Source organism: Cryptomeria japonica, unplaced genomic scaffold (genome assembly GCF_030272615.1).
Source record: "Cryptomeria japonica unplaced genomic scaffold, Sugi_1.0 HiC_scaffold_314, whole genome shotgun sequence".
NCBI lineage: Eukaryota > Viridiplantae > Streptophyta > Pinopsida > Cupressales > Cupressaceae > Cryptomeria > Cryptomeria japonica.
In genome coordinates this window covers 142,501-157,500 of record NW_026729136.1, presented here as the reverse complement: position 1 = coordinate 157,500, position 15,000 = coordinate 142,501, and the positions used below count along the sequence as shown (strand labels likewise).

The following is a 15,000-nucleotide window of genomic DNA, read 5'->3' as shown; positions in this document are numbered from 1 at the left end:
CCAAGGTGCGGCGTGCACGAAGTCGGACCCCGGTTTGCCCCGGGTGCGCACCTCGCGTGCACCTTGGTGCGCACACCTTGGCTGGGTTGCGCGCCCTGGTGGGCACCATGGTGCGCACCAAGGAGCGCTCCGAAGTGTGCTCCAAGGTGCGGCGTGCACGAAGTCGGAGCCCGGTTTGCCCCGGGTGCGCACCTCGCGTGCACCTTCGCCGCGGTGGGCACCATGGCGTGCACGAAGTCGGAGCCCGGTTTGCCCCGGGTGCGCACCTCGCGTGCACCTTCGCCGGGGTGGGCACCTTGGTGTGCAGACCTTGGCTGGGTTGCGCGCCCTGGTGGGCACCATGGTGCGCACCAAGGAGCGCTCCGAAGTGTGCTCCAAGGTGCGGCCTGCACGAAGTCGGAGCCCGGTTTGCCCCGGGTGTGCACCTCGGGTGGGCACCTTGGTGCGCATGCCTTGCCTGGGCTGCGCACCAGGGCGGGCTCAAGATGGCACCCGCGTTCCTTTTTTTTCACTATCTTTCAAAACGGAAATTTTAAAATCTCATTTTTTTTTGCCTTTTTCTGGAAATTAGTGAAGGCAGCGCATCAAAGGTGCGCACCTCGCTGCCCACCACGGTGCGCAACGCCGGTGGGCACCCGGGAGTGCTTCGAAGTGTGCTCCAAGGTGCTGCGTGCACGTTGTCGGAGCCCGGTTTGCCCCGGGTGCGCACCTCGCGTGCACCTTCGTCGGGGTGGGCACCTTGGCTGGGTTTGCCCCGGCTGCGCTCCGAAGCGGGGTTATTGGAGCGCCGCCTCTTTTTTTGTCGGAGCGTTTGGTGGGGTTTCTCGCATTGGCTCTTCCGAGGCCCGGTTGCCACCCTGGCGCGCACGAAGTCGGAAGTAGGGTTAATTGCCCGGGTGCGCACCTTTGCCAGGGTGGGCACCTTACCTGGGCTGCGCACCAGGGCGGGCTCAAGATGGCACGCGCGTTCCGTTTTTTTCACTATCTTTCAAAACGGAAATTTTAAAATCTCCTTTTTTTTTTGCCTTTTCTGGAAATTAGTGAAGGCAGCGCATCAAAGGTGCGCACCTCGCTGCCCACCTTGGTGTGCTCTGAGGTGCGCACCCGGGAGCGCTACGAAGTGTGCTCCAAGGTGCGGCGTGCACGTTGTCGGAGCCCGGTTTGCCCCGGGTGCGCACCTCGCCTGCACCTTGGCCGGGGTGGGCACCTTGGCTGGGTTTGCCCAGGGTGCGCTCCGAAGCGGGGTTACTGGAGCGCCCCCTCTTTTTTTGTCAGAGCGTTTGGTGGGGTTTCTCGCATTGGCTCTTCCCAGGCCCGGTTGTTGGGTGCGCTCCCACCCTGGCGCGCGCGAAGTTGGAAGTTGGGTTAATTGCCCGGGCGCGCACCTTCGCCAGGGTGGGCACCTTGGTGCGCACACCTTGGCTGGGCTGCGCACCAGGGCGGGCTCAAGATGGCACCAGCATTCCCTTTTTCTCACTATCTTTCAAAACGGAAATTTTAAAATCTCGTTTTTTTTTTGCCTTTTATGGAAATTAGTGAAGGCATCGCATCAAAGGTGCGCACCTCGCTGCCCACCTTGGTGTGCTCCGAGGTGCCCACCACGGTGCGCAACGCCGGTGCGAACCCGGGAGCGCCCCGATGTGTGCTCCAAGGTGCGGCGTGCACGAAGTCGGACCCCGGTTTGCCCCGGGTGCGCACCTCGCGTGCACCTTGGTGCGCACACCTTGGCTGGGTTGCGCGGCCTGGTGGGCACCATGGTGCGCACCAAGGAGCGCTCCGAAGTGTGCTCCAAGGTGCGGCGTGCACGAAGTCGGAGCCCGGTTTGCCCCGGGTACGCACCTCGCGTGCACCTTCGCCGGGGTGGGCACCTCGGCTGGGTTGCGCGCCCTGGTGCGCACCAAGGAGCGCTCCGAAGTGTGCTCCAAGGTGCGGCGTGCACGAAGTCGGAGCCCGGTTTGCCCCGGGTGCGCACCTTCGCCGCGGTGCGCACCATGGCGTGCACGAAGTCGGAGCCCGGTTTGCCCCGGGTGCGCACCTCGCGTGCACCTTCGGCGGGGTTGCGCGCCCTGGTGGGCACCATGGTGCGCACCAAGGAGCGCTCCGAAGTGTGCTCCAAGGTGCGGCGTGCACGAAGTCGGAGCCCGGTTTGCCCCGGGTGCGCACCTCGCGTGCACCTTCGGCGGGGTTGCGCGCCCTGGTGGGCACCATGGTGCGCACCAAGGAGCGCTCCGAAGTGTGCTCCAAGGTGCGGCGTGCACGAAGTCGGAGCCCGGTTTGCCCCGGGTGCGCACCTCGCGTGCACCTTCGCCGCGGTGGGCACCATGGCGTGCACGAAGTCGGAGCCCGGTTTGCCCCGGGTGCGCACCTCGCGTGCACCTTCGCCGGGGTGGGCACCTCGGCTGGGTTGCGCGCCCTGGTGCGCACCAAGGAGCGCTCCGAAGTGTGCTCCAAGGTGCGGCGTGCACGAAGTCGGAGCCCGGTTTGCCCCGGGTGCGCACCTCGCGTGCACCTTCGCCAGGGTGGGCACCTCGGTGCGCACACCTTCTCAATGTTTTCTTGCCTTTTCTGGAAATTGGTGAAGGCAGCGCATCAAAGGTGCGCACCTCGGTGTGCTCCGAGGTGCGAACCCGAGAGCGCTCCGAGGTGCCCACGAAGTCGAAAGTCGGGTTAATTGCATTGTTTTCCCCGGGTGCGCTCCGAGGTGCGCAACATCGGCGCGCACCAAGGAGGGCTCCGAAGTGTGCTCCAAGGTGCGCACGATGGCGTGCACCTCTGGTGCGCACGATTCGGAGCTCGGTTTGACCGGGGTGCGCACACCTTGGCTGGGTTGCGCACCTTTTGTGCGCTCCAAGGTGCGCACGAAGTCGGAGCTCGGTTTGCCCCGGGTGCGCACCTTCGCCAGGGTGCGCACCTTGATGCGCACGCCTTGGCTGGGCTGCGCACCTTGGTGGGCGCCATGGTGCGCACCTTTCGTGCGCTCCAAGGTGCGCACGAAGTCGGAGCTCGGTTTGCCCCGGGTGCGCACCTTGGTGGGCGCCATGGTGCACTCCGAGGTGCCCAAGATTGGTGCGCACCAAGGAGCGCTCCGAAGTGCGCTCCAAGGTGCGCGCGAAGTCGAAAGTTGGGTTAATTGTCCGGTTTGCCTCGGGTGCGCACCTTGCGTGCACCTTCGCCAGGGTGGGCGCCTTGGTGCGCACACCTTGGCTGGGCTGCGCACACCTTGGCACCCGCGTTTCCTTCATTTTAAATTTTTTTTTTTTACAATCTCTCAAGTGGGAAATTCTATAATCTCAACTTTTTTTGCCTTTTCAGGAAACTTTTGAATGGAGCGCATCATTGGTGCGCTCCGAAGTGTGCTCCAAAGCTCTCTCCAGCTGCGTGCACCTGCCCCGGCCGCGCACCCGGCCCCGCCCAGCTTCGCTCACCTGTCCCGGGCGTCTGGTGCGGAACCTTAGAGTAAGAAACATCACCGTGCACCTTGGCCAACGTGCGCGACTCGACCGAGCGCGCACTGGCCGAGGTGCACACCGATTTCACCTGGGTGCGCGCGCAGCACCTCGGGCGCACCGGGGTGCGCGCACAACGCCCGGGTTGCACCGTGGCCTGTGTGCTCGGGGCGCCTCGGGTGCGCGCTCGGTGTCGCCCCCGCGCGCGCGGTAGTGCGGGCAGCGCACCCCGGCCCGGCCCGGCCCCGACGAGAACGCAAACGGGCAAAAGGTTTATTCAAATAGCATTGCGACGCCCGGCGAAAAACTAAAAAAGGGTGCAACACCGGGACTTCCCGGGAGGTCACCCATCCCAGTACTACTCCGGCCCAAGCGCGCTTAACTGCGGAGTTCTGATGGGATCCGGTGCACTAACGCTGGTATGATCGCACCCGTTATGAGCTTGTCGCAGTGTGTACTTAGCAAACCGCGACCCACGTGCGAATCCACCCCGGCCACCCACCCCCGTCGAGGTGCACACCCTCCCTCGCGAAGTGCGCCCCGTTCGCCAAGTGTGAGCCCTGCCCGGGTGCGCGCACCTTGCTAGGGCGTCGGGTGTGCACCCGGCCCGGCCTACGTGCGTGCACCTGGAGGGGGCGTCGTGTGCGTGCAGTGTCCCGTCTGCAACGCGGTGCCCACACACCACCTCGGGCGCAACGACCTGCGCTCACATGTGGGCCGAGTGCACCTTGGTGCATGTTCGGGGCGCCTCGGGTGCACGCTCGATCTTGCCCCGGTGCACCAAGGCGCTCGGTTTGCCCCGGGTGCGCACTTGGTGCAAGGTGGGCACCCAAAATAGGGATCAAGCACCAAAACACAAGTTTCGGGATGCAAAATGGGACCCAAGGACCACAAATGCGTTCCAAGACCCATGATGGGTCCACGAGAACAAAAATGTGTTCCGAGACTTAATAAACAAATATTGGGTTTTAGGAGAAGAAACATGCTCTGATGCCCAAAACGAGAATCGACCCCGAAAAGGCCACAGGCCAAAAGTGGGATGCGAGACAAAAAAAAATGGGACCCGAGGACCAAAATTGGGTTCCCAGGTCGAAGACAGGGCAACCGGACAAGAAACGACCTCTAAGGCTCGAAATGAGTCCCGACGACTAAAACTTGACAAGAAGCACCCATCAGGCACCCAACTCGACACCCATGGGATGCCGACCCACCCGGGCTTCCACCTAGCACACCTTGGCACCCACCCACCCTCGCACCCAACCTCGCACCCAACTTAGCACCTTTGAACCCACATTGGCACTCACCCTGACCCTGGCACCTTGGAACCCACATTGGCACTCACCTTGACCCTGGCACCCACCTTTGCACTCACCTTGGGACCCACCCTGGCTCCCACCTCGGCACCCACCCAGACACCCACCTTGGTTCCTTGGCACCCACCTTGGATCCTTGGCACCCACCCCGACACCCACCTTGGCACGCAACTTGGCTACTTGCCACCCACCTTGGCTCCTTGACGCCCACCCCGACAACCACCCCGTGACCTACCCTGGCTAGGGTTGGTGCACACCCACCCTGGTGCCCACCTTGGCACCCACCCTATGACCCACCTTGGCACGCACCTTAGTACCCACCCCGTTACCCACCCTAGGACCCACCCCGTGACCCACCTTGGCCAGGGTGGGTGCACCCACCCTGGTGCCCACCTTGGCACCCACCCATCCTAGCACCCAGCCTGTGACCGGGCTTGGAACCCAACCTTGCACCCGCACCCGTCTTGGCCAGTGTGGGTGCGCACCCATCCTGGCACCCACGTTGTGACACACCCTTTAACCCACGCACCCTAGCACCCACGTTGGCACCCACCTTGGAACCCAACCTAGCAACTTGGCACCCACCCCGTGACCCACCTTGGCATCCACCATAGCAGTCGCCGACTTGGCACCCACCTCGGCACCCACCTTGACACTTGTGGACCCACCTTGCCACTCACCCTAGCATCGACCCATCCTAGCACCCACCCTGGCACCTTTGCACCCTAGCACTCACCCATCCTAGCACCTAACCTGTGACCCACCTTGACACTCACCCTCGCACCCACCTTGGAACCCAACCTAGCACCCACCCACCCTGACACCAACCCTAGCACCTACCCACCCTTGCACCCACCCTGTGACCCATCTTGGCACCCACCCATCCTACCACTCAACCTATCACCCACCTTCTCACCCACCTTGGCATCCACCTTAGCACCCACCCACACTGGCACCTTGGCACCCACCTCGGGCAAGGTGGGTGCACACCCACCCTGGCACCCAATTTAGAACCCACCGAGCATGTTACCCACCTTGGCACCCACATTGCAGCCCACCCTAGTACCCACCCTATGACCCACATTGGCATCCACACCCTAGCACCCAGGCACCTCGACACCCGCCTTGACACCCACCCTAGCACTGAACCTGTGACCCACCTTGGAACTCACCCTAGAACCCACCCACCCTGTGAACCACCTTGGCATCCACCTTAGCACCCACCCACCTTGGCACCCACTCTAGCACTCACCCATCCTAACACCCAACTTGTTACCCACCTTGGCACCCGCCCTCGCGTCCACCTTGAAACCCACCCTAGCACCCACCCACGCAGGAGCCCACCTTGGCACCCAACCTAACACCCACGCATCCTGGCACCCAACTTGTGACCCACCTTGGAACCCACCCTAGTACCCACCTTTGAACCCACTATATCACCAACCCACCTTGGCACCCACCCTATGACCCTCTTTGGAATCCACCCTAGCACGCACCCACCCTGGCACCCACCATGGAGCGCACCCTAGCACCCACCCACCTCGGCACGCACCTCAACACCCACCTTGGTGTGCGCACTGCGCCAACCTCTCAAAGACCCTATGTGGTGCGCTCCAAAGTGTACACCTTTGGTGCGCTCCAAGGTGCGCACCTTTGGTGCACACCGAGGTGCACACCAAAGTGTGCACCGAGGTGAGCACCAAAGTGCACTCCAGGGTGCACACCAAGGCGTGCACCTTTGGTGCGGTCAATGCAAACGAATTCGGAAGTTGGGGTCGATGTCCTAATCGCTGCTGCAGACTACACGTATGAGAATCGGACAAATAGCTTTATATAGGGGAGGTGTTGCGTTTGATGGGTCGACTCCCCTGGTTGTGTGCACTGCACCAACTTCAAAGACCCTGTCTTGTTTAAGAAGTCAAAAGTTGGGGTGGATGTCCTAATCATTGCTGCAGTCTACGCATGTATGAGAATCAGACAAATAGCTTATATAGGGGAGGTGTTGCATTCGGTGGGTTGACTCCCCTGGTTGTGCGCACTGCGCCAACCTCAAAGACCCCGCATAGCAGAAGAAGTCGGAAGTCGGATTTTGGTGAGCACCAAGGCGTGCACCTTTGGTGCGGTCAACGCAGACGAATTCAGAAGTTGGGGTGGATGTCCTAATCGTTGTTGCAGGCTACACATGTATGAGAATCAGACAAATAGCTTATATAGGGGAGGTGTTGGGTTTGATGGGTCAACTCCCTTGGTTGTGCGCATTACGCCAACCTCAAAGACCTTGTTTTCGTTAAGAAGTCAAAAGTTGGGGTCAATGTCCTAATGGCTCCTGCAGGCTACACATGTATGAGAATCGGACAAATAGCTTATATAGGGGAGGTGTTGGGTTTGATGGGTCGACTCCCCTGGTTGTGCGCATTACGTCAACCTCAAAGACCTTGTTTTCGTTAAGAAGTCAAAAGTTGGGGTCGATGTCCTAATTGCTCCTGTAGACTACACATGTATGAGAATCAGACAAATAGCTTATATAGGGGAGGTGTTGGGTTTGATGGGTTGACTCCCCTAGTTGTTCGCATTACACCAACCTCAAAGACCTTGTTTTCGTTTAGAAGCCGAAAGTTGGGGTCGATGTCCTAATTGCTCCTGCAGGCTACGCATGTATGAGAATCAGACAAATAGCTTATATAGGGGAGGTGTTGGGTTTGATGGGTCGACTCCCCTGGTTGTGCGCATTGCGCCAACCTCAAAGACCCTGCATTGCGGATGAAGTCGAAAGTCAGAGTTTGGTGTGCTACAAGGTGTGGTCGAAGGTGCTCACCTAGGTGTGCACCTTTGGAGCACAGGAAAAGTGCCCTCCAAAAGTGCGCACCTTTGGAGTGCACAAAAGTGCCCTCCAAAAGTGCGCACCTTTGGAGCGCAGAAAAGTGCCCTCCAAAAAGTGCCCTCCAAAAGTGCGCACCTTTGGAGCGCAGAAAAGTGCCCTCCAAAAGTGCGCACCTTTGGAGCGCAGAAAAGTGCCCTCCAAAAAGTGCCCTCCAAAAGTGCGCACCTTTGGAGTGCAGAAAAGTGCCCTCCAAAAGTGCGCACCTTTGGAGCGCAGAAAAGTGCCCTCCAAAAAGTGCCCTCCAAAAGTGCGCACCTTTGGAGCGCAGAAAAGTGCCCTCCAAAAAGTGCCCTCCAAAAGTGCGCACCTTTGGAGCGCAGAAAAGTGCCCTCCAAAAAGTGCCCTCCAAAAGTGCGCACCTTTGGAGCGCAGAAAAGTGCCCTCCAAAAAGTGCCCTCCAAAAGTGCGCACCTTTGGAGCGCAGAAAAGTGCCCTCCAAAAAGTGCCCTCCAAAAGTGCGCACCTTTGGAGCGCAGAAAAGTGCCCTCCAAAAGTGCGCACCTTTGGAGCGCACAAAAGTGCCCTCCAAAAGTGCGCACTTTTGGTGCGCACCAAGGCGCTGGTTCGGTCGTTGCAGGCGAGTTCGGAAGTTGGGGTCGATGTCCTGAGCGGAGGTGCAAACTACACAGGTGTCGGAATCGGACAAATAGCTTATATAGGGGAGGTGTATGCTTCGATGGGTCGACTCCCCAGGTTGAGCGCACCGCGCCAACCTCAAAGACCCTACGGTATGGATGAAGTCGGAAGTTGGGTCCGATGACCAATTCGATTAGTAGGTATGCTCATGAGGTCGGAATTTGGGTCCGATGACCTGCCATGTGCAGGAAGGCGAATGTTGACACTGTGCGTTGCAAGGTGCACACCAAGGCGCTGGTGCGGTCTTTTTAGTCGAGTTCGGAAGTTGGGGTCGATGTCCTGATCGGAGGTGCAAGCTACACAGGTGTGGGAATCGGACAAATAGCTTATATAGGGGAGGTGTATGCTTCGTTGGGTCGACTCCCCGGGTTGAGCGCACCGCGCCAACCTCAAAGACCCTACGGTATGGATGAAGTCGGAAGTTGGGTCCGATGACCGATTCGATATGTAGGCATACTCGCGAGGTCGGAATTTGGGTCCGATGACCTGCCACGTGCAGGAAGGCGAATGTTGGCACTGTGCGTTGCAAGGTGCGCACCAAGGCGCTGGTTCGGTCGTTGGAGGCGAGTTCGGAAGTTGGGGTCGATGTCTTGATCGGAGGTGCAAACTACACAGGTGTGGGAATCGGACAAATAGCTTATATAGGGGAGGTGTATGCTTCGTTGGGTCGACTCCCCGGGTTGAGCGCACCGCGCCAACCTCAAAGACCCTACGGTATGGATGAAGTCGGAAGTTGGGTCCGATGACCGATTCGATATGTAGGCATACTCGCGAGGTCGGAATTTGGGTCCGATGACCTGCCATGTGCAGGAAGGCGAATGTTGGGACTGTGCGTCGCAAGGTGCGCACCAAGGCGCTGGTGCCGTCGTTGCAGTCGAGTTCGGAAGTTGGGGTCGATGTCCTGGTCAGAGGTGCAAACTACACAGGTGTGGGAATCGGACAAATAGCTTATATAGGGGAGGTGTATGCTTCGATGGGTCGACTCCCTGGGTTGAGCGCACCGCGCCAACCTCAAAGACCCTACAGTATGGATGAAGTCGGAAGTTGGGTCCGATGACCGATTCGATACGTAGGCATATTGGCGAGGTCTGAATTTGTGTCCGATGACCTGCCATGCGCAGGAAGGCGGAATTTGGGTCCGATGACCGAGTTGATGGCGTGCCATGCGCAGAAAGGCGGAATTTGGGTCCGATGACCGAGTTGATGTTGATGGCCCGCCATGCACAGGAAGGCGGAATTTGGGTCCGATGACCGATTTGAAGGCGTGCCATACGCAAAAAGGCGGAGTTTGGGTCCGATGACCGAGTTGATATTGATGGCCCGCCATGCGCAGGAAGGCGGAATTTGGGTCCGATGACCTGACATACGCATGGAGTCCGACTCGGGGGCCGATGTTCGATTCGATGACTTGCATTGTGGGTAAAGTCGGAAGTTGTGGTCTTTGACCCGATTCGATGACCAGACTTCGGCTGCTTGAGAATCGGACAAATAACTTATATAGGGGAGGTAGTGTTCTCGAGCATCCTCCCCCCGTGCCCGTTTATGTCGATTGATGCTGGTGCTCGACTGGTTGGAGCGCTCGGATGCAAAAATCTTGCACCAGGATTTATCGATTGTGATGGACACGGCAAGTCTCCTGATTGCTATGCAGGAGCTCATCGTGAATCTCTATGCGGCCTTGGTATGGACTCGACCTGCGGAATGGTTCGGCAATGGTAGTCGCTCCAACACGTCCTTGCAATGGCCACAGAGGTGATTCGACTAGAGCTCCAGTCTAGCTTTTGGGTTGCTTGGCGGACTGGTATAGCCGCGATCGAGTTCCGGCCATGAACGTTTTAGATAGCTCTTGGGCTTTCTGGGACGGAAGTCGGAAGTTTGGGCTGTTGTCCGATTTGATGACCATTCTTCGGATGTGTGAGAATCGGACAAATAACTTATATAGGGGACTGTGTTGTCTCACGCAGCCCCCTCCGTGCCCCTCTATCTCGACCGATGTTGGTGCTTGAAAGGGTTGGGATCGCTCGGATTTATAAACGTGCACCACCATTTGTCGAGTGTGAGGGACGCGGCAGGTCTCCTAAATGCTATGCGGGCGCTCTCTGAGAATCTCTATCCGGCCTCGACACAGACTAGTCTTGCTGAATGGTTTGGCACTGGTAGTCGATCCAACACGTCGTTGTTGTGGCCGCCTAGGCGATTCGATTCGAGCCCCCGTCTAGCTTTTGGGTTGCTTGGCGGATTTTGCCCTATCCGCAAGTGAGCTCGGTCCCTAAACGTTCGAGAAACCCGATTGCTATGCGCCGACTCTCTTTCTTGCGAGCCTCCATCTAGCTTTTGGGTCTCTACGGAACGGAAGTCGGAATCTGGGACCGTTGTTTGATTCGACGAGGCAGACTACGGTTGTGCGAGAATCGGACAAATAACTTATATAGGGGAGGTGTTGACTGGAGCATTCTCCCCCGTGCCCCTCTAACTCGACCAATGCTGGCGCTCGAACGGTGGTAGCGCTCGGATTTTCATTGAGCGCCAGCATTGGTCGATTTAGAGGGGCATGCGAGATTCCCGAATGCTATGCGAGGGCTCTAACGGAAATGTCTATTGGTTTCGGTATGGATGCAATTGCGAGTGGTTCGGCAAAGGTAGTCGTTCCGATGCGTCCATGTCGTGGCCAAATCGATAATTCGATTTGAGCCCTCGTATAGCATTTGGGTCTCTCGATGTGATTCCGCATTCCAGTCCCTTTGGGCACTGCTTGAGCCGCATCCCAGGGGGTTCCCTTCCCAATAATCTGCCTCGCAACCCGATTGCTATGCGGTGAGGCTCCTCGGCCGCCTCGGAACTATCTGTGTATCAGACGCATCGCGGGATAAGGGGTTGGCAACGGTAGTCGCCCCAAGCGCGTCTGATGCTTGGACCATTCCGAGGCGGCCCTGAAGCCTCTTCCGTCTAGCCGTTGGGTCCTTCTCGCCGCATCCCTCGCCTCGCACCCCGATTGCTATGCGGTGAGGCTCCTCGGCCGCCTCGGAACTATCTGTGTATCGGACGCGTCGCGGGATAAGGGGTTGTCACTGGTAGTCGCCCCAAGCGCGTCCGATGCTTGGACCATTCCGAGGCGGCCCTGAAGCCTCTTCCGTCTAGCCGTTGGGTCCTTCTCGCCGCATCCCTCGCCTCGCACCCCGATTGCTATGCGGTGAGGCTCCTCGGCCGCCTCGGAACTATCTGTGTATCGGACGCGTCGCGGGATAAGGGGTTGTCATTGGTAGTCGCCCCAAGCGCGTCCGATGCTTGGACCATTCCGAGGCGGCCCTGAAGCCTCTTCCGTCTAGCCGTTGGGTCCTTCTCGCCGCATCCCTCGCCTCGCACCCCGATTGCTATGCGGTGAGGCTCCTCGGCCGCCTCGGAACTATCTGTGTATCGGACGCGTCGCGGGATAAGGGGTTGTCACTGGTAGTCGCCCCAAGCGCGTCCGATGCTTGAACCATTCCGAGGCGGCCCTGAAGCCTCTTCCGTCTAGCCGTTGGGTCCTTCTCGCCGCATCCCTCGCCTCGCACCCCGATTGCTATGCGGTGAGGCTCCTCGGCCGCCTCGGAACTATCTATGTATCGGACGCGTCGCGGGATAAGGGGTTGTCACTGGTAGTCGCCCCAAGCGCGTTCGATGCTTGGACCATTCCGAGGCGGCCCTGAAGCCTCTTCCGTCTAGCCGTTGGGTCCTTCTCGCCGCATCCCTCGCCTCGCACCCCGATTGCTATGCGGTGAGGCTCCTCGGCCGCCTTGGAACTATCTGTGTATCGGACGCGTCGCGGGATAAGGGGTTGTCACTGGTAGTCGCCCCAAGCGCGTCCGATGCTTAGACCATTCCGAGGCGGACCCGAAGCCTCTTCCGTCTAGCCGTTGGGTCCTTCTCGCCGCATCCTTCGCCTCGCACCCCGATTGCTATGCGGTGAGGCTCCTCGGCCGCCTCGGAACTATCTGTGTATCGGACGCGTCGCGGGATAAGGGGTTGTCACTGGTAGTCGCCCCAAGCGCGTCCGATGCTTGGACCATTCCGAGGCGGACCCGAAGCCTCTTCCGTCTAGCCGTTGGGTCCTTCTCGCCGCATCCCTCGCCTCGCACCCCGATTGCTATGCGGTGAGGCTCCTCGGCCGCCTTGGAACTATCTGTGTATCGGACGCGTCGCGGGATAAGGGGTTGTCACTGGTAGTCGCCCCAAGCGCGTCCGATGCTTGGACCATTCCGAGGCGGACCCGAAGCCTCTTCCGTCTAGCCGTTGGGTCCTTCTCGCCGCATCCCTCGCCTCGCACCCCGATTGCTATGCGGTGAGGCTCCTCGGCCGCCTTGGAACTATCTGTGTATCGGACGCGTCGCGGGATAAGGGGTTGTCACTGGTAGTCGCCCCAAGCGCGTCCGATGCTTGGACCATTCCGAGGCGGACCCGAAGCCTCTTCCGTCTAGCCGTTGGGTCCTTCTCGCCGCATCCCTCGCCTCGCACCCCGATTGCTATGCGGTGAGGCTCCTCGGCCGCCTTGGAACTATCTGTGTATCGGACGCGTCGCGGGATAAGGGGTTGTCACTGGTAGTCGCCCCAAGCGCGTCCGATGCTTGGACCATTCCGAGGCGGCCCCGAAGCCTCTTCCGTGTAGCCGTTGGGTCCTTCTCGCCGCATCCCTCGCCTCGCACCCCGATTGCTATGCGGTGAGGCTCCTCGGCCGCCTTGGAACTATCTGTGTATCGGACGCGTCGCGGGATAAGGGGTTGTCACTGGTAGTCGCCCCAAGCGCGTCCGATGCTTGGACCATTCCGAGGCGGCCCCGAAGCCTCTTCCGTGTAGCCGTTGGGTCCTTCTCGCCGCATCCCTCGCCTCGCACCCCGATTGCTATGCGGTGAGGCTCCTCGGCCGCCTTGGAACTATCTGTGTATCGGACGCGTCGCGGGATAAGGGGTTGTCACTGGTAGTCGCCCCAAGCGCGTCCGATGCTTGGACCATTCCGAGGCGGACCTGAAGCCTCTTCCCTCTAGCCGTTGGGGCTTTCTCGCCGCATCCCTCGCCTCGCACCCTGATTGCTATGCTGTGAGGCTCCTCGGCCGCCTTGGAACTATCTGTGTATCGGACGCATCGCGGGATAAGGGGTTGGCAGTGGTAGTCGCCCCAAGCGCATCCGATGCTTGGACCATTCCGAGGCGGCCCTGCAGCCTCTTCCGTCTAGCCGTTGGGGCCATCTCGCCGCATCCCCCACCTCGCACCACGATTGCTATGCGGTGAGGCTCCTTGGCCGCCTCGGAACTATCTGTGTATCGGACGCATCGCGGGATAAGGGGTTGTCACTGGTAGTCGCCCCAAGCGCGTCCGATGCTTGGACTATTCCGAGGCGGCCCTGCAGCCTCTTCCGTCTAGCCGTTGGGGCCATCTCGCTGCATCCCCCACCTCCTCGGCCGCCTCGGAACTATCTGTGTATCGAACGCATCGCGGGATAAGGGGTTGGCAGTGGTAGTCGCCCCAAGCGCGTCCGATGCTTGGACTATTCCGAGGCAGCCCTGCAGCCTCTTCCGTCTAGCCTTTGGGGCCATCTCGCCGCATCCCTCGCCTCGCACCCCGATTGCTATGCGGTGAGGCTCCTCGGCCGCCTGGGAACTATCTTCGTATCGGACGCATCGCGGGATAAGGGGTTGTCACTGGTAGTCGCCCCAAGCGCGTCCGATGCTTGGACTATTCCGAGGCGGCCCTGTGGCCTCTTCCGTCTAGCCGTTGGGGCCATCTCGCCGCATCCCCCACCTCGCACCCCGATTGCTATGCGGTGAGGCTCTTCGGCCGCCTTGGAACTATCTTCGTATCGGACGCATTGCGGGATAAGGGGTTGTCACTGGTAGTGGCCCCAAGCGCGTCCGATGCTTGGACTATTCCGAGGCGGCCCTGCAGCCTCTTCCGTCTAGCCGTTGGGGCCATCTCGCCGCATCCCCCACCTCGCACCCCGATTGCTATGCGGTGAGGCTCCTCGGCCGCCTTGGAACTATCTTCGTATCGGACGCATCGCGGGATAAGGGGTTGTCACTGGTAGTCGCCCCAAGCGCGTCCGATGCTTGGACTATTCCGACGCGGCCCTGTGGCCTCTTCCGTCTAGCCGTTGGGGCCATCTCGCCGCATCCCCCACCTCGCACCCCGATTGCTATGCGGTGAGGCTCCTCGGCCGCCTTGGAACCATCTTCGTATCGGACGCATCGCGGGATAGGGGGCTGTCACTGGTAGTCGCCCCAAGCGTGTCCGATGCTTGGACCATTCCTAGGCGGCCCTGAAGCCTCTTCCGTCTAGCCGTTGGGGCCTTCCCGCCCCATCCCTCGCCTCGCACCCCCGATTGCTATGCGGTGAGGCTCCTCGGCCGCCTTGGAACCATCTGTGTATCGGACGCATCGCGGGATAAGGGGTTGGCACTGGCAGTCGCCCCAAGCGCGTCCGATGCTTGGACCATTCCGAGGTGGCCCTGAAGCCTCTTCCGTCTAGCCGTTGGGGCCTTCCCGCCCCATCCCTCGCCTCGCACCCCGATTGATATGCGGTGAGGCTCCTCGGCCGCCTTGGAACTATCTGTGTATCGGACGCATCGCGGGATAAGGGGTTGGCACTGGTAGTCGTCCCAATCGCATCCGATGCTTGGACCATTCCGAGGCGGCCCTGCAGCCTCTTCCGTTTAGCCGTCGGGGCCTTCCCGCCGCATCCCTCGCCTCGCATCTCG

General features: G+C 60.1%; 1 non-coding gene across 1 annotated transcript; it reads right to left on the bottom strand.

The window, feature by feature from the left end:
* Positions 1 to 3,760: 3,760 nt before the first annotated feature.
* LOC131870336 (5S ribosomal RNA) lies at positions 3,761 to 3,879 on the bottom strand. Its single transcript, XR_009368657.1, has one exon. It is a non-coding gene; the product is annotated as a 5S ribosomal RNA (ribosomal RNA).
* Positions 3,880 to 15,000: the final 11,121 nt, after the last annotated feature.